The following is a 25,205-nucleotide window of genomic DNA, read 5'->3' on the forward strand; positions in this document are numbered from 1 at the left end:
ATAGACTTTACATTTGCTTGGATCCTCTCATTAAGAAAGAGAAGAGAGATCAAGTGGAATTGTAGGCTCACCATTTTCTCCATGAATCTCAGTTCATGGGGACATGTCGTCCCCCACTTTACCCCTGGTTTCCCTTTCCTTGGTTTCCATTACCCGCAGTAAACCCCACCATCCAGCAGCAGGTGATTCTCCTTCTGATGTACCTTCAGAAGGTCAATAGTATCTCATGCTACATCACAATGCCTATATCATTCACCTCAGTTCATCTCATCACATAGCATTTTATCATCTCACACCGTCACAAGGGTGAGTACAGTACAGTAAGATTTTTGAGAGACCACATTCACATAACTTGTATTACAGTATAGTGTTATAATTATTCTATTTTATTATTATTATTATTAATCTCTTACTGTGCCTAATTTATAAGTTAAATTTTCATAGGTATGTAGGTACAGGAAAAAACATAGTATATAAAAATGTTCAGTACTATTCACAATTTTAGCCATCCAGTGGGGATCTTGGGACTTATACCCCATGGATAAGGGGGAGACTATTATATTCAGTATTTTTAATGAACTACACCCCCAGCGCTGCCCTGTATGTCACATCCAGTTCTTGCCATGCACTGACCTCAAATAAACCATATTAGTACTTCCTGCCATAATGTCCTACATACTTGTCACATCATCTTTATAGATGCTAAAAAGAAAGAATAAGCAATGAAAAATAGAAAGAACAACAGCTTTGGCAGAAAATGCCAGATAGAGAAAATGAACATACCTTTTAGGTCATCATCTATCTTGGGTAAACTTGGTGAAGCCAATGTGTCCAGTGTAAAAGCGAGATCTTTGTGAAAGGTTTCAACGTGTTCTTCATTAATATGGACAGCAATCTGAAAAACATTTTTAAGCCAGGAAATGAGAAAAAAAAAGATTTTATGAATAAGAAAGTCTGTACTTATACTTTCATTTAATTGGAATGCTAATTGGTCGGTTCTCTATTCCCTCCTTAGAAGCTCTGTTTTTGAAGATTTTATGGAACATGGAGCATACTGCTTTGTCATTCCTTAGTAAAGAAAAACAACAACAACAACAACAAAGAACAAAAACCATATAACCTTCTTCCAACTTCTCTGCTTCTGGGCAAGCATTTCTCTCTCAGAAGTTCCTGCTTTTGCTTACTGTTGGCGAGGAAGAGAGTGGCAATGAACTTTATCTGGTAGTCTGGGCAGCGTAAGTTGAAGCACCAGCAAGTATGGCCTTGCAGCTGACACTGAAATCAAAGACTCTTTGTTTCTTGGGGACTGATGACTGATTGCTGCCTCATCAGTACAGTCTCCCTGGAAAAGCATTTCCAGCTTCCTCTCCCTGTCTCTGAGAACTGAATCAGGTGTGAGGCACACCTTTTCCCAAGAACCAGGACCTCACAAAGGAGCTTTCTCTGTCAAAAGCAACGTCTGCCTCATTTTTTTTTTATTTGCATTTATTCTGCAGAATTTACTCCTGGGTCATAAGTTTTTGTTTCTTCAGTTTCATCTGGGATATCTTTTTCTTTTGTGCATCCTCCTCTTCTGGTTTAGGAACAATCTGCTCTTTTTCAGTAAGGATCATCTCAATGTGGCAGGGAGAGCTCATGTATGGGTTAATCTGACCATGAGCCCTGTATGTTCTACGCCGCATCTTGGGGGCTTTGTTCACCTGGATGTGCTCAATGACCAGAGAATCAACATCTAAACCCTTAAGTTCAGCGTTACTCTCTGCATTTTTAAGCATGTGCAGTAAAAATTCAGCACTCTTCTTGGGCCACCGACCCTGTGTCCAGCCCCACTGTTTGTCCTGGGCACACCTACCAACTCCACCATTGTAGCGACGGAATGGCACACACTGCTTCTGTAAAGTGACGTCTTTCAGATACTTGGTGGCTTTTTGGATATGCATACCCTTGATGGCCTGGGCAGTTTCACGTGTGTTCTTAAAGTGAACACGAAGATTTGAACCTCTTGATTTACATGATTTCGTAGGGTTTTCTGGGTCAAGCGAATAGTGAACCATTTTCAGAGGTCACCTCAGGCCGCTTAGGGGAAAGAGCAGCCTCTTTTTTTTTTTTAATCAGGGTGTGGCAAATCTGGCTCACACGCCAAGGTACAGTCAACTCGCAATGTGACAGGAAATGTGGAATAGCATGTCTTAAATTGATTTATATGACTGCATTAGTTCATATGATTACATGAGGTGGAGCCATGCCTTTTTCTTCTTTATTCCTAATGCAGAGCACAGTCAGTGCATGCAACATATAAGCTCTCAGTAAATGTTGTGTTAAACTTAAGAGTTTTACTTGTTTGTTGTTTTCCAAGGCTGCCCTTGTAATTACTCTTGATCCTTTCTGTGACCAATGCAAGTGCTATGAGAACTGGAACTGAGTTACACAGAGTAGGCAGGCAACAAATATCAGCTGGAATGGTATTCTGTATATATTCCAGGATTATTTTATTTTCAAGCTGTTCCATGTAAACAAATGGCACCCTCACTCTCCTCCCATCCTGTCCAGCGTGCTTAAAACTGCTGATTAGTTTTTCTTGCTCAAGATTACTAAGGCAAAAGTAACTGCATTATGCCACTGTTTTTTAATATACTGAGGGTTCACAGTTTGCCCATGCTTCCTGCTATTGCAAGTTCTTGGCAAAACTGAGATCTCTGGCAATAGCAGGTTTCACTCATTTTACAGGGTGATCTGGCAAAAATGGATGCAGCCATACTGAATGCTATTCCCACATACTTACCTACGGGTTCTCATTCAGGATATGTTCCTTCCAAATGTTAAGAAATACACCAAAGCAGAGGCATTTGAATATTTACTCTGATAAACAATCTTTCAAATATTTCCAGGTGGGGACTTTCACTAGCTATGAATCAGCTTATCCATTTCCTTATTTTTTATGACTTCACAGGCCTATGACTAGCAGATTAGTCATCGTGTCTCTTTATTAAGGAGTGAAAAGGATCCTTTTTAAAATCAAATGATAAATGTGAATTGTAAATCCCTTTTAAAAATTACCTTCATACTCCTACCATACATTGGCAGTCCTAGAAACTCCTTATCAATATGTGATGGCTCAAATTCCCAGTAATTACATAAAAAATCTGCAGACAGCATTGACTGGTGACGCTACTCACTCCTTTTCCATCATGGAACATTCTTTCATTTTCTATGACCAACAAGGCTGGATCATTTCAAGTTTCAATTATATTATGGATAATTGAGACCTTGGCCATATTGCTAAGAATCAGGTTGCCATGAGTACCACCAATGAATTCATCAATGTAAAACCTTATATTGTGCTATTGTATTTTTTTAAAACTCTAAGCAATTGTCTTTTCACAACAGAGGACAATTCAGGAAGATCATCGTCCAGGTGGATTATAAGGGCAAGTCCAGACACTCCTGCACAGAATATATTTATACTATGGTTTATGATAAAGATGAAGTGACTGTAAGAAGCTTATTTTTGGGAAGAGGAAGAGTCTCAAAACTTCCACTTGGAGTTTAAGAAGAAAGTAGAAAGGGAAAAGAAATTATTCAGACAGAAATTATTCAAACAGGAAAATAATTATTCATTATTTCTGGAAAGAAGGAAAGAACAAATTCTATGACACAAGAAAACCAATGAATCCCAAATAAGGTAGGAAGGAATGGATGGATACGTACCTAGACATAACATGGTGAAACTGTAGAATACCAAAGACAAAAAGAAGCCAGAAAAGAGAAGAGTTGTTACCATCAAAGGACTGCCAAACTGACAGCTGATTTTTCAGCAGAAATAGTGGAGTAAGGAAGTGCTACAACTTTCGGCCTATAAATATCCCTCGTAAAATTCCTTTCAGGCATAGGGGAGAAATACACTCCTTTTTTTAAGACTTTATTTTTTAGGGAAGTTTTAGGTTCACAGTAAAATTGAGCAAAAAATCACAGAGAGTTTATTTTCTTTCTTTTATTTTTTTTAAAGACTTTATTTATTTATTTGACAGAGAGAGATAGCGAGAGCAGGAACCACAAGAAGGGGCAGAGGGAAAGGGAGAAGCAGGCCTCCTGTCGAGCAGGGAGCCAAATGTGGGGCTCGATCCCAGGACCCTGGGGTCGTGACCTGAGCCGAAGGTAGATGCTTAAAGACTGAGCCACCCAGGCATCCCAAACCCAGAGAGTTTCTATATATACTTTACCCCCACACATACACAGCCTTCCCCACTATCAATATCCTGTACTAGAGTGGTACATTTGTTAAAATCTTCAAACCCATCATTATCACCAAAATTCATAGTTCACGTTAGGGTTCACTCTTGGTGTTGTGCATTTTATGGGTTTGGACAAACATACAATGACATGTATCCATCGTTATAGTATTATATATTATTCTATATATAGTATTATATAGAATAGTCTTACTGCCCTAAAAATCCTCTGTGCTTTGCCTATTCATCCCTACCCCACACCCCTATGAAGCCCTGGCAACCACGGATCTTTTTCCTGTCTCATAGTTTTGCCTTTGCCAAATGTCATATACTTGGGATCATACAGTATGTATGGCTTCTTTCACGTAGCAATACACATTTAAGTTTCCTCCATGTCTTTTCACAGGTATTAGCTCATTTCTTCTTAGCACTGAATACTATTTCATTGTTTGATGTACCATAGTTTATTTATCTATTCACCTATTAAAGAATATCTTGGTTGCTTTCAAGTTTCAGCAACTATGAAATAAAAGCTACCATAAATATCTGTGTGCAGGATATTATATGGATATAGGTTTTCAAATCATTTGGGCAAATAATCAAGAAACACAATTGTTGATTCATATGGTAAGAGTATGTTTAGTTTGTAAGAAACTGCCAAACTATCTTCTAAAGTGGTTGGTCCATTTTGCATTTCCACCTGCAATGAATAAGAGTTCCTGTTGCAGACATACTCATCAGCATTTAGTGTTGTCAGTGTTCTGGATTTTGGCCATTCTAAGAGGTGTGTAGTAGTATCTCATTGTTTTAATTTGCATTTCCCTAATGACATGATATTGAGCATCTTTTCAAAAGCTTATTTGCTATTTATTTATCTTCTTTGGTGTAGTGTCTTTTAAGGTCTTTTGGTCATATTTTAACTGGGTTGTTTTATTATTGTTGAGTTTTAATAGTTCATTGTATATTTTGGATAACAATCTAATCAGACAAGTTATTTTGCAAATATTTTCTCTCAGTCTGCGGTTTATCTTCCGATTATCTTGACAGTGTCTTTAACAGAACAGAAATTTTTAAGTGCAACTTATTGATTATTTCTTTCATGGACTGTGCCTTTGGTGTTGTATCTAAAAAGTCATCACCATACCTAAGGTATCTAAGTTTTCTTATGTTATCTTCTAGGAGTTTTATAGTTTTGTATTTTACATTTAGGTCAATAATCTATTTTGTATTTTTTTTGTGAAGGATATAATGTTTCTCTGTGTCTAGTTCATTTTGTTTGTTTGTTGTTTGCCGGTGGATATCCAGTTGTTCCAGCACCATTTATTGGAAAGACAATCTTTTCTCCATTGAATTCTTTTCCCTTTGTCAAAGATTAGTTGAGTATATTTGTGTGGGTCTATTTCTGGACTTTCTATTCTGTTTCACTGATCTGTTCTTTCATCAATACCACACTGTTTTGAATACTGTAGCTTTATAGTGAGTCTTGAAGTCCCCAACTTTGTTCTTCTCCTTCAATGTTGCCTTGGCTATTCTGAGTCTTTGGTCTCTCCACTTTAGAATCATTTTGTCTCTATCCACAATATAACTTGTTGGGATTTTGACTGGAACTGTGTTAAATCTATAGAACAAGTTGGGAAGATCTGAGAGCTTGACAATATTGAGTCTTCTTATCCATCAACATAGAATAGCTCTCCATTTATTTAGCTTTGATTTCTTTCTTCAGACTTTTGTAATTTTCCTTGTACAGGTTTTTTTTACAAAATTTCATATTTTAGTTTGTTAGACTTATACTTGAGTACTTAACTTTTTTTGCATGCTAATGTAAATGATAATTTTTTGTTGTTGTTTGTTTGCTTTTTCAAATTCCAGTTGTTCATTGCTGGCAGAGAGGAAAGTAATTGGCTTTTTATATTAACCTTATATCCTGCAATCTTGCTATAAATGCTTATTAGTTTCAGGAGTTTTTTGGTTGATTCTTTTAGATTTTCTATATAGCCAATCATCTCATCTGTGGACGAAAACAATTTTATTTCAATTTCCCCAAACTGTATACCTTTTAGTTCCTTTTCTTGCATTAGCTAGGACTTTCATTATGATATTAAAAAGAAGTGCTGAATCGTGACATCCTTGCCTTGTTCTTGATCTTAGTGAAAAGTTTCTTATAATTACACTTTTTTTAGGGATTAAAAACTCAGATTGCCACCAACAGTCTGCACCAAAAATTTTTTAATAAAAGGTTTAATGAACTTTTTAGTGCAAGTTTTTTTATGCCCTAAATGAAAGGATTGGTTAATTTTGTTTTGGTTTATGCATCTTTGTTTTGCCTAGCTTGCTTCTTTACTGAAACTTGATGGTGGTAGCTGAAAGAGTTCATTCATTCTTGGATGCTTATGTGTTTTCTTATTTTTTATTTTTATTTTATTTTAATTTTTTAAAGATTTTATTTATTTTTATTATTTGCGAGAGAGAGTGAGAGAGAGCACAAGCAAAGGGCAGAGCGAGAAGCAGGCTTCCCGCAGAGTAGGGAGCCCGATGTAGGACTCAATCCCAGGACTCCGGGATCATGACCTGAACTGAAGGCACAGGCTTAGCCAACTAAGCCATCCAGGTGCTTATGTGCTTTTTTTTTTTTTTAAGTACTTTACTGAATAATTTACATATAGTAAAATGGGCAAATATTAAGTGTACAGTTTAATGACTATACATACACACATATGTGTGTGTATACTTATAGCCATGGGACCACCTCCTATATCAAGATATTTCCACGACCTCAGAGTTCCCTTGTGACTTTCCAGTCAATAGCAACTCCCATACCTCTCCTTTGTGGTTAATCACTATTTTTTATTTCTTTCACCATAAGTTGGTTTTGCCTATTCCTGAATTTTACATAAACAGCATAATAGAGTATATCCTTGTTAGTACCTGTCTTCTTTCACCAACAACATATTACTGATAGCTAAAGGTGGAAGAAAAATGATCCCAGAAGGATGGTCTAAGGTGGAAAAATTAATGAACCAAGCAAATGTAAACATGTGTAAATCTGAAAAAAAACCTGCATAAAGTAATAATACTTATTTCGGATCTGTGGGGTTAAACAAAGTTAGAACCACAATAGCACATGTGGGGTGACCAACAAACTCATCCTTGTTTGCCTTGGAGTTTTTTGATTTTAAAACGGAAAGTCTTATTAACAGGAACACCTTCAATCCTGGGCAAAACAGGGATGTTGGTCACCTAAATATTTCAGGAAGGGTGACTGGAAATAAGGCATTGTAGCGTCCTTATATTGTAAGGAAAGGTGAAGATCTAGATTAATTCTCACTTGTTAAGATGTACATTAAATTTCTAGAAGTAATCATAAAAAACATAGAAAGGTGTGTAAGTTTCAAAATGGTAATGAGAATAAATGAAATGAATATGTTTACAAAAAAAAATCAATAAAAACATCCAGTTAACCCAAAAGAGGACAAGCAGGGAGAAAAAGAGAAACAGAAAGCCAAAATAGATAAAAATAAATCAGAATATATTGATAAACATATGTAAATTGACTACTGTAATTAAAAGACAAACGTTGTCACCTGGAATCAAACAAACGAGCATACAGATTCAGTTGTTTACAATAACCACATCTAAAACATATTGAGGCAAAGTAAAAGTATTAAAAAATATATCTACCAAATCAATAGTAATAAAAAGTTAGATAATGTAGATATATTAGTACTAACAAAATATACCTAATAGAAAAAAGCATCACCAGATACAAAATTAAAATTTCTGCATAATGACAAAAGGTCATTATGCACAAGTTTGGAACATGTGCATTTAATAACTTAACTTCAAAATGTAGAGAGAAAAACTGAGATAACTATAACAAGAAATTGAAAAATCTACCATTATGATACTGTAATACAGTCTTTTAGCAAACACCTCAAACAGCCAAAAGCAAAAAAAAAAAAAAAAAAAAAAGTCATTTGGAATACATATATCAGCAAGCTTGAATTTGGAATGTGTGTGTGTGTGTGTGTGTGTTTATGTATACATACTTGCCAATTAGAGAACACACACATATATTTCTGTACTTGCCATTAAGAGAATACATATTGTTTTCAAGCATATAAGAAATATCTAGGAGACTAACCACATACTAAGCTATAAAGTCAATCTCAACAAATTAAAAAAAAACAGTATTGTTTATTATCCCTTTATCATAATACAATTAGGTTAGAAAGTAATAACAAAATGATAAGTAGAAAACCACATATATTTGGAAATTTTAAAGTATAATAAATATCTAAATAACTCATGAGTAAAAAAGGAGCATAAAAGAATTTTAAAAAATAATAAAACAAAATTTTAAATCATGTAAAACGTCGGTATTGTGGCACTTAGAGAGATATTTATAGCCCTAATTCCTTATATGAGGAAAGAAAAAAGATTGAAAATCAATGAGCTGAGCACTCAGCATAAGAAATTAGGAAAAGATCAGCAAAACAGACACAAAGTAGAAGTAATAAAGGCAAGAGGAGAAATTAATGAAATAAAGTAAATGTACAATAGAGTAAATAAGAAACCCAGGTATTGGTTTTTGAATGAATAATAATAATGAGAAAACTTTAGCAAGGTTAGATCATGACAAAAATGCAGAAAGAACAAACGAAATCACAACGAAAAGGGGGCACTATTTCAGATGCAAAAGAGATTAAAATATAGAATGATTATGTAATTATTCACTTTTGATAGTAAATTTGAAAAAATCAAACAACAAGTTGCTAGAAAAATATAACTAGAAAAACTAATTTAAGAAAAAAATTTAAAAACTGAATCATTATAATGGTTCTGTAACCATTATAGAAATTAAATCAGTAAAGTTTTTTCTCACATAGAAAGCACCAGGCACAAATTTTATAAGGCAAGTTCTGTAAGAAGAAAAAGTAATTTTAATCATCTTTCAGAAGATAGAAAAAAGAGAACACACCACAATTAATTTTAGTAAGCTAAAATAATTTGATACCACAAAATAATAATTTGATACCAAAACCAAGGAAAATTCTAGATAAATCTCCCTTATGAAAATCAAAAAGAAAATATTCACAAACTAAATTGAGCAATGTACACCATGATCAAGTTGGATTTATTTCAAGAACACAAGGTCAAGTTGATGTTATCACTCTAATACGACCTTAACAGACTGTGAAGAAAGAAAACACAATTATGTCAATATGTTAAGACAATTATGGAGAAAATTACAAAACGTTATTGGAAATGCATTAAAGGAATTCAGATTGAAGTAAGGACTTAAATATGAGAGGCAAAACTTTAAAACTTAGAAGGTAATATTGGAGAATAAATTATTTCAAAACATAAGAATTTCTTTAAAAATTCTAGACCATTAAGACATTTTAGAGCAAATCCTTAAGAAAAAAATTTGAGGATGCCCTCTATAATGGCTGCACCAGTTCATACTCCTACTTGCAAGGTATAAAATTGCCTGTTCTCAGGATATCTTCATCAACACAGCATGCTATCAAAGTTTTGGATCTTTGGTGATTTGATTAGCAGAAATCCATATCTCATTGTAGTTTAAAAAATTTTTATGAAGATGTTCAAAAAATTTGGAGACATGAACTACATTAAAATGAATAATTCTGTTCATTAATAAATCCTGTAAAGCCATAACTAGGGCAGAAATTATATGTGATGTATATACCTGGCAAAGGATTAGTTTACAGAGTATATGGAATGTAAAAGAGAACTTAACTCAAAATCATTCAGAGAAAGACAGACAATCCAACAGAAAAAAGTGAACAAAAGACACAAATGGACATTTCCCAGAAAGGCAACAAGACTGGTCATAAACATGGGAAATGCAAATTAGAACTACATGCAGTACTACTTTGTAACCAATCACACTGGCAATAACTAAAAAGTTGGAAAGCACCAAGTGTTGGAGAGACTCTCAAATACTGATATACTGCAGGGATGAGTGTAAATTAGTACTACAGAAAACAAGTTGCATTATCCAGTAAATTTAGATGCACATACCCAATGCCTCAACATTCTACTTCTAGGTAAATACCTAGAAAAACCTTTGCACATAAGTACCAAGGAGATATACGAGAATGTTCAAAGGCAGCCATGTTTGTAAGAGCAAAGCAGACAAACAAAAACTACACCTACCCCCACCCCTGCAAAAAAAACCTACAAAAACCAACAAAAATCTCAGTGTTCTTCTAAAATAAAAATAAGTTTATAAATTATGGCATACCCATAAAATGGAGGATTCTATAGTTGACAGAAACTAAATGAATTATTTCTGCATGTCTCAACACTATTTCAGAAGATAATTTTGAGTGGAAAAAAAGACAAGTTACAGAAGAAAACAAAAGCTTGATTGCACATACACATATAAAGTTCAAAACTATGTAAAACTAAACAATACATTGGCAATACTGTACAGACAAGCAAGAGAACAATAAACATAAAATTAAAGTATATAACTAACAATCTGAGAAGAAAGAAGGCAACTTATACTTATTTCTACCTGCCGCTCCCACCACCTCTATCATGTAGATATAAGTTAACAAGGAACTCGGAGTTTTGCAAATTGTAAAAGCATCACTTAAACTGGTTTGTGCTGAATTTCCCTGCCTTTCCTTCTGCTTTAATCCCAGGGCACAAAATTATTTTTTCCAAAGAGTGGAGTGGTGGTAGAAGTAAAAGATCATCTTTACTAACAATTTTCCCATTTTTCTTCTCTCTCCTTGTGTAGAACTATTTAGCCTAAAACTTTCTAGTTATTTCAGAAACCAAAGCTGAACCAAGAACAGCTCCCTTGAAGAGTCAATAGTGTTTTCTTAAAAGCTGCCTATCTGAACCTTCCAGATAAAAAAGAAATCATTTGGTTTTTCCAGTTACCTGATTGAGATCCTACATCTGACAAATCCACTCTTAATTTGGATTAAACCGTCCATGGTCACTCACGATTAACATAAACTTCTTGTGGTATGCGTCAATATATACATTTCTAAATAAAACCTGAATCACATCTTGAAAGAACCCATTTTATATGTGCCAGAGTTCTTAAATGTCATTGTGAGATACAGACTTCCAGTATAAGTCCATAGTATGGTTTATAATTACACCATAAATTTCCCTTTGTATAAATCCATATTTTCCTCATGTCTACACTTCTTAGAGCCACACTTTTCATGAAGAGTGGTAGCTCTGTAAGACAAGGAAGCTGGTTTCTCAGTGCTTTATAAGATTAGTACTTTATTCAAAGATTCTTTGGGCCTTAATTGTAAGAAAATAAATAGAACTTAATATGAGCCAAGCAAAGTAAGATTCTCCTTAGGAATATAATGCTTTATAACATTCTTGGACTCTTGATGTTTACAACAGTTAGTGCCTATCAAGTAATAAGAATTAAAAAAAGAAAAATAGGAGAATTTCTTCCAACAAGTAGCATGAACCTCAAATAAACCAGCTTGCTGTGAAGCCTAGTAAAAGCCAGAGAAAAAACCAGAGCCATGTATTTTTCAAGACTGCATGTTTTATTTTCCTTATTGCCATTCTCAAAATGTATCTCAGTTCTCTGAAAGATGCAAAATTCCTTTATGTAACTGAGTACTTATAGTTAATATTAATATAACTATTTATTTTAAAAGTCAACTGCACCCGCTTCTAAAAAACGTCTGAGGGAGCTTACATATTAACACATAGTTCCAAGGCATACTATTATGTTTAAATGCAAAATAAAATAGACTCTGGAAAATGTAAAGGAGTTGATGCTATCAAGGACCAGTCATGTTCTGCCTCTTTTGAATGACTCCCCAAACACAAACACTATTCTACACTCTTAAGTGGACACTCTTTGTTCTTGAACTTTCTACTTAACCTCAGGGCTGGCTGGGTTTGTTCAACAGAACCAGCAGGACAATGACATGGGTTAAGAGTGTGGACTTTGGATCCAAACTGCCTGGATTGGGATCATGGCTTTGTACCTTGAGCGAGTTATTAAACATCACAAAGTCTCAGTGTCCTCATCGGGGATAATAATAGTACTTAACCTCATGGAGAATTAAATGAGTTAAGAGTCTTGTAAAGTACTTATAACAGAACCTGGCACGCATTAAGTGTTCAGTAACAATTAGCACTTGCCTGCGCAATACTCTGCCAATCTCCTGTCAGAATCCTTCCTTGGAAACTTGTGACTCTCGAATTTTCTATCCTCCATCTCTTCTTGTTGTTCTCATCGCTCCCTGATGTGTGTCAGGGATGGTGGAGCATGGCTTATGATTTTTCTCTCTACCCCAAATCTGCCATAATCCTGCTGTCTTCAATGTTCATGTGGATGACCCTTCCAACACCCTGGGCCTTGGCTTCTTCAACTCCAATGCCCTTCATCTCCACACGGATATCAACAACTCACCCCTTCTGTATTACTGCCTGCAGCTACCCCACCTGTAAAATCTTAGCCACACCATTCCACTTTCCTACCACGAACTCCTGTTATCCTCACGGCTCCGATTATACCTGCTTATTCATCAGGATTGTGACTGAGGTTCTATCCCATTCACTCCATGTGTCAGACTTTTTCCTGTTCTGCTTCCATTGCCATCTTGCTTTGGTTCAGCACTTCAACCTGTCGCTTCAATAACAGCTTCAGCTTCTCACTCCTCTTGCTCCTTTTTCCTTCTGCAGTACTTACCCAAGTGTGGATCAGTCCAGCCTTCTTTGCTAAAAGAAGTATATCACTCAACCATGTGTACAGGAGCCATTAGCTCAGGATGTCCATCCTCAGCTTAGCTCTCAGCACACAGGTGTGCAGCCACCTCCATCCCCTTCACTAGCCCTGCATTTCTTTGCAAACTTCCTGCTCCCCTGCTCTCAGCTCTCATAATGAGTCACCACGTTCTACCTAAACAACTTCCTAAATATCTCTTGCATCTAAAAACCCTGCTTTATTTCTTCTCTCCTTCTCATCATCTCTACCCATCTCTTATCTTGCCTTCCAAATATTCTTTGAGCTACCAAAGTAATCTTCCTAAAAATTCAAGTACCATCATGTTCCATACATACTTAATACCCTTCAGTAACTCCCTATTCCTGATATAAGTCTTATACCATAGCTTGACCCCAATGTCCTTTGTGAACAGACTCCTGTTTACCTCTCTAAACTTCTTCTTTTTTTTTTTTAAAGATTTTATTTATTTGACAGAGACAGACAGCAAGAGAGGGAACACAAGCAGGGGGAGTGGGAGAGGGAGAGGGAGAAGCAGGCTTCCCATGGAGCAGGGAGCCCGATGTGGGGCTTGATCCCAGGGCCCCGGGATCATGATCTGAGCTAAAGGCAGATGCCTAACTACTGAGCCACCCAGGCGCCCCTCATCTCTCTAAACTTCTTTCCCGATTCTTCCAATCTGCACCTTACACACTCAATTACTCACACTTCCTTGAATGTGCCATATTCTCTCAGACCCCCATGCATTTCATAGGCTACCTCCTTTGCAAGGAATGCCCCTTTTTCTTCTTTTTCTGGTTGGGTAACTCCTTTTGGTCTGTTAGGGTTCAGTCCAAGTGTCACTTCTTGTCAGCTCTGGTGTAGAGACTTCTGGTTAGGACCTTTCCTCTTCCTGAGCAGGCTGGTTGGGTGTCTCTCTTTGTTCTTCTATGTGTGTTACCTCTACTCAAGTACTTACCATGTTCCTGGCACCAGTAAATGGTTAGTCAATTTTATGAATAAGTGAAGGCATCCCATTTCCATAAGATAATGATAAAAATACCAATAGTATTTCATTTTATATGTCCATTTGGAATAGAGGTTTTAAAAACTGTGGTGGTGGGGCCCTTGGGTGGTTCAGCTGGTCAAGCGTCTGCCTTCAGCTCAGGTCATGATCCCGGAGTCCTGGGATGGAGCCCCACGTAGGGCTGCTCAGCAGGGAGTCTGCTTCTCCATCTCCCTCTGCCTTCTCCCCCTGCTCCTTCTCCCTCTCTCTTTCTCGCTCACTCTCTCTCTGTCAAATAAATAAACAAAATCTTAAAAAAAATTAAAAATAAAAAAAATTAGAACTGTGGTGGAGTTAGTTTTGACAGGGTCACTACTGAGTGACTGACATTCCAGGTAGCTGCTTGGCAGCCCAAGCTCTCAAATAACTGGCTGCCCAAAACCAAGAATTTGATTGATTGTTACCACTTATTTGAAGCCCAACAACATATTAAGCACCTAAGACTGTCTTTTAGGTCTCCTTCTGGAGGTAAGATGGCTTTAGCTGCTCTACACATCACATCCCCGTACATCAACACTTAATGGTCTGAGAAAGGTCTGTTTCTCTCTTGTGCTTCTTTGGTAAAGAGGCAAAAGAAATCCTTTTCTAGAACTCTACCCCGCCCCCGCCAGCCCCACCATCAGAGTAGTTCCTTCCAATCTCACTGGCCAAAGCCAGATCGTGTTCACAATCCCTAAACTGGTCTGAGGCCTGGAGAATGGGGGAGTTATTTTGGCTTAGACCAATCAGGATTTACCTGAGTTGCCGGAAGGAACAGGGCACTAAAACAAAATTAGAGTTCTAATTAAGTATGAAGACGGAAATGGCTGTTGGGTAGGCAACTGGCAGTCTTTGCCAAAACAAGTGTCATCATTGAACAAATGTTGGATGAAACCTACAAAAGTTCATATGATATTACAGTTTTAATTCTTAGACATAAATAGAATGCTTCAGTCCCACTCGATCAGGGTATCCAGTAACACAAACCTTTCTTTAATCACAGGTTCATTTTACAAATATCTGTTAAGGGCCCACGATACGGCAGGCACGTTTCCAGAGTTAGAAGTACAACAGTAAACATAAACAAACAAAATTCCTTCCTTCAAGGGACTCATTTTTAGTGTGTGTGTGTGTGTGTGTGTGTGTGTGTGTGTGTGTTGGGAGGCTGGCAGGGGGAGGACCCAGAGGAGTATTAATAATAAAGAAAATAATTAAGTAAAATAGAAAGCAGCTTGAGATACATGAGGCTGAGAACGGAAGTGTTCAAAGATTTTAGGCAACATTAAACAGGGTATCAGGTTCTCGTTGAGAAAGTGATCTTTGAGCTAGAACTTGAAGTGAGGGAGAAGACTGGGAGCAGTTGAGTCAGAGGGAGGAAAAAGTACAAAGATCTTGAGGCAGCCAGGAAAGGAGGCCTGGGCAGCTGTAGCCAACTGAGTGTCTGGGAGGGGGGCAGGGGAGGAAGGAGATCAGAGATTGGGCAGAGCCTGCTCGACCATTTTCAGGACTTTGGCTTTTACTCTAGGTGAGATTAAGGACTTGGAACCAAGGACAAGCATCATCTGGCTTACATGTTTAAAGGATCACTCTATTTGGGGAATAGATAATAGTGGGAAGTAGAAACGGGGAGACCAGTTAGGACATTATTGCATTAATTGAGGCCCGAGGTGATGGTGGCTGGAACCAGGGTGTGGCAACAGTGGAAATGATAAGTAGTCGGGCTTTTGACATATTTTGAAGACACAGGCACAGAGCTATTGCTGATGGACTGTATATGAGGCATGAGAAAAGGAACAGTCAGGGATGACACAAAGAATTTTGGCTTGAAGTTGCCACTGACTGAGAAGAGAGGGAGCTGGCTGGCTGGGGGGTGGGGGTGTTCAGCATGGGACATGTCAAGCTTGAGATGTTTACTAGACATCCAGATGGAGTTGTTAGGTAAACAGTTGGTATATGTGCTTGAGGGTCAAGAGAGACATACAAGCTGGAGAAATAAATTTGAGAGCCATTAGCATATAGGTGGTATATAAAGGTTAAAGATAGGATGAGATCATCAGGGGAGTAAGGTAACTCAGAAAGAAGGAAGGTCCAAGGACCATGTCTAGAGGCACTGCGGTGTTTAGAAGTCAGGGAGGAAAAGGAAGGTCCAGTCCAAGGGGATGGAGGAGTATCAGACAAGGAGGTAGGAGATATCCCCGGAAAGGTAACGCCTTGGAAGCTAGGTTAAGGAAGTATTTAAAGGAGGAGAAGGGTGACTAACAGCGTCCAAGCGTCCAATTATGCTCAGGATCCACATAAGATGATGACAATAACAGAGCTTTGTATTAAACAAAGTAAAGGTTATGGGAAACCTTGGCAAGGCCAGTTCTGGAGGAGCGGTTGGGGCTGAAACCCTTCTTGTCAAGGGCTCAGGAGAGTGAAGAGAAAGGAATAAACAGGAAAGTCATCTCTTTCAAGGCTCTTTTTCTGCCTTATCTGGCTTTTAAACAGAAAGGGAATCCATGCATTCCTGATTAAACTGAAACAAATGCATACTGGAATCCAGTAATCTAAACATATATCTTATCTCAAAAGAATAGAACACAAAGCAGCTAGAAAATGCCACCCATGTATGAGAATTTGCTTCATTTTCCACAAACAAAAAGAACTACCAAGAGAAACTGAACTATGGATTCTGGTAGGGGAAAGACTATCCTAAATGGGGTGGCCGCCTTCCTCTAACTTTGTTATTTGAAGCCAAATTGGTCCCCTTTACTTATCAACAAGTCAAATTTCTCCCAATGTAAATTAGTGGTTGGAAACAATTAGCTCAGCCTTAAAAGCCATTTATCTCCTGAGAACTTTAACCCCATAGACCAATTCAACCTGATTCATCCAGGATCAGCACAGGCGATTCTCAGACAAGGCCAGCCTACTGTTCAAGAAGCACGGAGAGATCTCACAGATCTCAGGAATATTAATGAACAAGACATGCCAGGGTGACAGGCCTCTGATCTCTAGACCTGCTATGCTCTCACTCCTACCCAGAAAACTGCGCTGAGGGGAATGATGTATAAACGACTGGCTCTAGCTTATCATCAGTGAATGAACACTTTTGGATGACCTTCAACCACTGCCGTCAGATCAGGTGCTAAAGAGAAAAAAAAAATTATTAAAACAGTTTCCTTCTTACAATACAAGGGTTTGCTAAATCACCACAATATATCCCCAGTGTGGTCCATTATAACAGAGTTAATTTTCTAATATAGGGTGCTATTAGCTTTTCAGAAAATCCAGGTTAAAGCAATATCCAGAATTCATAAGTAGTAATCAGTAAGTGGAGGAATGATTTGACAATTAAAAATTTCTGTGGAATAGTCAAGTTATTATTATAACTGAGGAAGCCAAGAGAGATAAGAAGGCAAATAATTTTTATCACATTTATTGAATCAGATTGTATTTATTTAATATATTCTTCTAATTTATATATTCAATTTGTAGAATTAACTATTTTAATAGCTAATAGAAACCTTAACATTGCAGAAAATCCTTTTTTGGTTGTGTTTTTGTTTTGTTTTAGTTTTTTTGATGGGGATATCGTTCCCTCGCTCCCAAAACCAAAATGTAAGCAGAAATTTTTAGTCTTCTTTGAACTTGAGCTATAAAGTACAAAAAAGGAACTAACTTTTCTTTCTCTCTGTTCATATACACCATCTAGTGGATTTATTTTATTATTTAATCAAAAACAGGAATGAGAAAAGAGTTATATGATCTAATAACTCAAATTATAGACAGTGCATAAAAATCATGCCTTATAAAAACATGGCAAGGAAAGTGTTATAAGAAAACAATTAGGGTTTGGCATATAAGCACATCCTGTCTGTACATTAAGTACACATTTGAATGTTATCTGGATCTCCAGCTTTTGACACGATTGTGAAAGTTAGAGAAGGAATCAAGAAACAATACTGTGGGAAGTAACCAAAAGATTAAGTTACTCTGGAGAAAGCAGTTAACTAAACTTTCATTTTTAACAAAATTCTTTTATCCAAGCATGCAGTATTCAGGTGTATTTCACATTATATAAACAGTGCGCCAGGGGTGCCTGGGTGGCTCAGCGTGTTAAGTGTCTGCCTCCAACTCAGGTCATGATCCCAGGGTCCAGGAATCGAGCCCCGCGTCAGGCTCCCTGCTCAGCAGGGAGTCTGCTTCTCCCTCTCCGTCTGCTGCTCTCCCTGCTTGGGCTCTCTCTCTGTGTGTCAAATAAATAAATAAAACCTTTAAAAAAAAGAGTACACCAGCATTCAATGTTTACATGTCTTACAGAAGGGCAAAATGATATATGTCTATGCATATTCATTGTGGCATATATATGTACATACGTTTATGTGTGTGTGTGTGTGTGTGTGCGCGCGCGCGCATGTGTGTGGACCCTAAATGTCCATCAGTGGAGAACTGATCTAAAATAAAGAATGGTAGGTCTATACAATAGAATACTATGTAGCTTTTGGTCAGCTCTAAATGAGCTGATGTGAGAAGTGCTCCAAGGTGGTTAAGGAAATAAAGCAAAATGCAGAAGAACGTGAATGTGTATATTACTATTTTTGTAAATAAAAAGAGAATAGTGTTTGGTCTGGGACAGAGAACTGGGTGGTTGTAGGACAGGAGTGAGAGGAGATGATTTTTAATTGTATACCCTCTTACTGAACTTGATAATAAATATAGTTTACTTATTCAAGAGGGAAAAACATTTCTTTCAAGGAGTGATCTTCAAAGAGTCAAAATATAAGATAAGGATAAATTCGCAGAAATAAACAGGGAGGTCATGAAGGCTCTATATAATATTAATTTTGATAAATATTGCCAAATTGCCCCCCAAAGCGACTGAATCAATTTATACTCCCACCAGCAATGTACAAGTGCCTATTATCCTAGACTTCTTGCTAACACAATGTATTATCACAATTTTTTGAAACTTGCCAACCTGGAAAATGGCACCTCATTGTACTTGGCATTTGTCTTGTGATGGGAACAGATCATTTATCTCGCCCGCGGAGAATGACTTGAAGGAGGCTGGAGCCGAGTCCGAGAGGCAGCGCGAGCTGCGGCCCGAAGCCCTGAGAGAGGCGGCAGGGGTGAGGCGGCGGAGACGGCGAGGCGGGGCAGATGCCCCCGCGTCCTGTGCAGGTAAAACTGACAGGATTGGGCCATGCACAGGATGTGGAGAAGGAGAGAGAGAGAGAGAAGTGGCTTTTCAATGACGTGGAAGGAGGGATTGGGGACGTGACAGGAGAGACTGGGGGAAGCCCAGGAACTCATTTTAAGAAGGAACAGGTGCCGGGGTTGAGCAGCCTGCGAGACCCGCGCGCAGAATGCCGGGAGGCTTTTGGGTGTACAAGTGTGAAGCTCAGAAGGCAGGTCTAGGCTGGAGGGGGACAGTCCTTACATGTATGAGGCTTCACTCCAGAAAGTGGGACAAGGCTTTATAAGATCATTCACACTGAATCTCAATGTGACTCTGCTTGACTGAAACATAAAATCTATAATAATGCGACTTCCTTAAGACCGGATTCAAGTACTTCCATAAATGTAGATGGGGCTAAGAATTCGAAGGATGCATCTTCTGGGAGAAGGAATGTGCAGTTTTTGAAAAGCGCTTATTAAAAATAAACCATATCTCCATTTCCATGTTTTTCAATCCTTTTAAAAAATGAATCCTTTTTTTAAATAAATGTACTTACTCTAACACTTTTGGAAGATGCAAAAATGCCTAAAAACCGCAATCCCATTACTCAGAGATAATTACTGTTAACCTTTTGGTCTTCCCTCTCTGATATACATGAGTCTGTATCAGATTTAGTTATACATATAATTCTAGGCATAGACTTTAATTTAAACATCATAATGTGAATATTTATGTACTGGTGTCCTTTAACATATTATTTTATTTCAAAATTATTTTTATAATATTATGTATATATTTTTAAATGAAAAATGTATTTTAAACTATAACATAATAGTCCCCCATACAGAGGGCCTTTCATTACTTAACCACTATCACTGTGTATAATAATTAAAAAGTTTTTTCTGGACTGCACAGAAAAGATGTCCTTTTCATTTTCATTTCTTTGTTCTGTGGTGAGGTTTCCCATTTCAACATGCTTATTGGGTATATGTATTAATGTTACTTTTTTATTTTATTAAAATTTTGAAATCAGTGATGAAACCTGCGGGAAAATATCTGCTCAATAATAGCTTGTTTTCCCTTAGAAGAACAGCAGATCTTGTATGGGTCATTAGTACATTTGCTGTTTACTCACTTTCATTAACTACTTGCTCTAACTTTGAACTTTAAGCGCTGTGAAGAGTAGCACCAAAATACCAAAAAGCCTATTGCTATTTGCCTCGAATTAAACTATGGAGCAATGAAGCCCTATTAATCTAAGTTAACTTTTATTCTCTTATCAATACCACCTCGTGGCTATTTCTCTCTGTGAGAATAAATCAGCCTGTCCTCAATATCTCAATCTAATTAGGACAGCTTTATTTTCTGATCTTTCCAGCCCCATTCTAATATCTTTGAGCAGAAATATAAAAGGAGATGACCTCATATGTATGAGGCTATAACTGAAGCACTGCTTATGGGACCAAAGGACTGGAAACAACTTAAATGTCCATCACAGGAGACTGTCACATCCATAGGACAGCATATAATGTGGCCGTTAACAGGAATTGAGGAAATTAGGAGGAATGAAGCTATAATCTATCGGGTTAAAAAAGCAAGGTTTAGAATAATATGACTTGTGTGAAGAACGGAGGTACTGTGAGTAATACTAGTGCTGGCATTTAAAGAAAAGGAGTTATATATAAATGCTTCCCTGTGCATAGAGCATAGAATTTTTTATAAGAAATCACTGACCTTCTGGAGGGGAACTGGGGTCTGGAGCTGATATAGGAAGCTGATTTAATTTTCATTCAATTTTCTGATGTACTGTTTGAATTCGGTATGCAACCATTATCTTTTTAAAAATTAAAAACTAAACACAGAAATGGAATTATTCATCTCAACCTATGGCAACCATGCCTTTGCCTCTTCTTTCCCTCACCTGCCTGCCGGAGATCTGTACAGCCTTCTCTGTGCCTCGGACCTGCACTCCCAACCCCTGATTACAATGGCCCGAGTCAGCCTCCACTTTCCTGAATTAATTCTTCACTAATTGACGCTAATGCCTTTCAGAAATGTTACAAGCCTCATGGGAAAGCTTCTGCCTGAACTCTGCACTGCTGATAATCTTAATCTATTCTGTCCACTAACAAACTATATCATTCTGACTTTTGTTTATCACTCTTCTTCCTAGTCTTTCCTCTCTGTCATCCCAAGTTTTCCTCGCTCACGGAAAACTGCACAGAAGGATCCATGTTGCTATGATATAAGGTTTAGGATAAACAGTAACTTGGATGAGATTTTACAAAATAAGGTTGAGACAATTTTAAGGAGTGGAGGGTTGACAGTAGATGTGCCTTTTCGGAATTCTGGGAGACCTGTGTGTAGAAATGGTCTGTCTGTGACATCTTTTCATCCCTGTGAGTTCTCCTTGCCCTAACATGTTCTGTTGTAGAAAAGGAAGTGGAAAAAATAAATCTTATTGATGAATTTTCCACATACTACTACCACTGGCATCTCATCACATAGGGTTCACTGGGAGCAGTATCTGTCCTGTTATCAAACCAGAGGAACATGAGCCTTAGGTTTGTGCATGAAATAGTAATTTACATTCGCAGTATTAACCTCCAATCTTGGTTCTTTTGAGTTCAACTACATGTTTTTAATTTTTCTGTTTCTTTTAAATCCAGAAGATAAAACTTTCTTTGGGAGGGGGTGGTGATAGTTCCCTCCAACCAACAGGGGAGAATGTAGCAAACAATTAAGCCAAGGAAAAGTGTTTTCCAACACACTTATGAGATCAGTCATAATATTTATATATACTCAAGCACTTTGAAATCTCAAGCTGTTTTAACCAGCTGTCACTTCGGTGTCAAACTCCGGCCATTTTAATGTGAAACAAAGGTCAACAGAGGGTTTGTCTTATTCTTTTCCTATTAGTGAAATATTTTATAATTATTGAACTGTGCTTAAACCCCCAACAGCAAGTCCCTATTGCATATTCCTGTGACCTAGGTCACATAGGATCTTATGATTATTCACAAACAAAATATATAGAAATGAAGAAAAGTGAAAGTGTCAAATTAGCATTTACAGTATTATCAACAACTCAAAATATAGACAATCAGTATGGTCTGTAAAGTTTGGCACTGATTATTAAGAAACACTTATATCTAAGACTGATATCCAACACACACATAATGCAAATTCAATTCTTTCTCTGTACCTAAAATAAGATGGCCTAATCGCTTTTTCATTGCTCATTTCAGAAACTACACTGTAAAGACCATTCTGAATTTTGCTAAATTGTTCGCCTTTAAAAATAAATTATTTATTTCTAAAGCTTATTCTTTTATTGTTTAAACCCAAAATAATATATGTCTTTGGCCAATATCTCTTTCTGGCCTCTTTCCAGACTTTTTACTCATGGGTGCCTCATGGGCCACTGTAGAGACTTCGGCTTTTACTTTGAGTAGGGGAGCCTTTGGAGAGCTCCATGAGAGGGGCAGCCTGATCTGATTAAAGTAGGTTTAACAGCATTATTCTGGCCGCTGCTTTGCTCATTGTGAGCGGGTGAGTGTACGTGTGTGTCTGCGTGTGCGCACATCTGTGCTGGGGGCTGCGGGAGGCTGTGGAGGAAGTGCTCTTGGGGCACCATTGCAAACGTCCAGGCAAGAGAAGCTGATAGCTTGGATCGGGAGGGATGGCGTGGAACCGGTGAGAAGTGGTTGGATCCTACATACACTCAAAAGATAGAGCCAATGCAATTGCTTCTAGATCAGATGTGGCTTATGAAAAAGAGGAGTCAAGGCTGAGTCCTTGGTTTCTGGCCTGAGCAACTAGAAAAATGGAGTTGCCCAACTGACGGGAGAAGACTGTAAGAGGCACAAGTCTGGGGAGTGGATGAGATTCAGGAGCCTGTTTTGTTTGTTTGAGAGAGTACATGGGCACGTGCGCATGCGCAAGCTGGTGGGGATGTGGGAGGGAGGGGCAGAGGTAGACGGAGAGAGAGACTCTTAAGCAGGCTCCATGCCCAGCGTGGAGCCCCTTGCTAGGCTCGATCTCACAACCCTGAGATCATGACCTGAACCAAAATCAAGAGTTGGGCGCTTAACTGACTGAGCCACCCAGGTGCCCCAGGAGCCTGGTTTTTAATACGGAGGTGCTAATGAGATCGCCAAGAGGAAATGTTGAGTAGGCAGTTGAATGTATGAGTTTAGTAGCTGAAAAGGAAGGTTGTGGCTGGAAATATAACTTTCAACAGTATTTAAAACTGTAAGATTAAAGATCATTTTGAGTATGGGCTCCCAAAAGTTTTTGTGGCATAAATCCCTTTGAAAGTCTATTAAAACCTTCAGGCTCCTTCCCTGAATGATATTTTAAATGCATAAAATAAAATATCTTTGAAATATTTTTGGTATATAAAATTGATATAAAGAAAACCAATTATAATGAAATATGGCATCAAAATATTTTAAAAGTTATACTATGGCAACATAATATTTTTTATTAATATACTACATGATAAGAACTAACAGTGAGCATAATAACTACAGTAACTTTAAAGAAGTTACGTGCATCAATATTTCAAGATATCTGTAACCACTGTAATGAGATGAAAATGTAATTTTTTACTAGCGATAAAGTCATAGATATAGCAAATATTATTGTTCATGTTTGCAGAAAATGCAAAGTTTCATTTAGAGGTTAGTGAAAATAAGGAAGAAATGTTTCCCTTTCAAGGTCACTGACACCAGTCTGTGGACTGCAGGTTAAGAGTCTCTGATGTGGGGACGAATACAGCCAGAGAAGAGGGGGGCCGAGGAGGCTAACCTGGGACTCTCCAACATGAAGAGGCAGGAAGAAAAGGAGAACCAGCAAAGAAAATGGGGAAAAGAAGACAGAGTGGAAGAAGGACCGAGTGACCAACTATAAGAAATGCTGCTGATGGTTGAATAAGATGAGAGATGAGGATTCATGACCTTGAGAAGAGCTGTTTCTGTTCAGGAGTGGGGACAAAAGCCTGACTACTGGGAACTCGGGCATGAGTGGGAGAAGGTGAAGTTCAACAACTGGGCTAAAGAAGTTTTGCCATAACATGAATTTTTAAACTATGAACTGGTAAGCAAAGGAAGGGGTCATGGGAGGACTTTTGTTGTTGTGTGTTTATGATGGGAGATATTACATGTGTTTACGGGCTGTGGAAGAGAGCCAGGAGATAGGGGAGAATTGAAAACACAAGAGAAAAAGGGACAATTCCCAGCTCACTGTCCTTGAACAGGTGAGAGGGATGGACTCTAGTGCCCAGGTGCAAGGGCTGTCTTCAGAGGGAGCCTGAATCGCTTATGCTTAACTGAAAAAGGAGGGAAAACAATTAGTTTTCTGGGTCTTGATTGAATTAAGTTTGAAGAAATGATGGTGGAAGAATGTGGAAACTCTCTCGTCGCTTCCATTTCCTCAGTGAAATACCAAGCAGAACCACCAGCTGCGAGTGAGTGAAGAGAGGCATGGAGAGAAGGGGAGAAATAGTGATCCAGTCCTGCAGGTGAGTGAACAGAATAGAGGAACAGTCAGACCTGTTGGGCGCATGGGCTGGTGGTCATGAATTAAAATAAAGCCGGTTGGGGTTTGGCTGCTCGGGTGTTGGCACAGTTGGCAGACAATTTAGGTTCAACCAGAGTTAATACCAGTACATTCATCACAAAAAGGCCCTGAACAAAAGATGCTGAGACATAACTGCTTCAGTGTAGTTTTATGTCTGTAGTTTTTCTAATTATAAATAATTCAAACACTGGAAACTCACTGGTACAACGGGAGCCCTGAAGGTCAGTGCTAGGGACTGGGGCCCAGGTCAGGGGAAATTGTGCATCTAGGGCTTCTGTGGCTGATGCTGCCAAGAGTAGGTGGGATCAGAGAAGCTTCAGTTCTAATGGGGAGCTGCATGGGCCCAAATGCCTGGGGCCTGTCCAGTACCCCACACAAGACAACGCATTCTAGCAGGAACAGACATCATACTGTATACATTTGCATGATGGTGAAAATGCCGGGAAAATTACTCAAGTT

At 38.0% G+C, this 25,205-nt stretch overlaps 1 protein-coding gene across 5 annotated transcripts in view; it reads right to left on the reverse strand.

The window, feature by feature from the left end:
- The window catches only part of LRAT (lecithin retinol acyltransferase), a 126,022-nt gene that overhangs the window by 46,484 nt on the left and 54,333 nt on the right, over positions 1-25,205 (reverse strand). For all 5 annotated transcript variants that reach the window (XR_003609481.2, XR_015767768.1, XR_015767767.1 and 2 more), the window contains one exon: positions 784-895. The gene's annotated coding sequence lies outside the window, so the exon portion shown is untranslated. The remainder of the gene's footprint in view (positions 1-783; positions 896-25,205) is intronic.

The sequence above is a fragment of the Eumetopias jubatus genome, unplaced genomic scaffold (genome assembly GCF_037043125.1).
Source record: "Eumetopias jubatus isolate StellerSeaLion01/CBP00866 unplaced genomic scaffold, mEumJub1_p1.0 scaffold_2, whole genome shotgun sequence".
NCBI classification, from domain to species: Eukaryota; Metazoa; Chordata; class Mammalia; order Carnivora; family Otariidae; genus Eumetopias; species Eumetopias jubatus.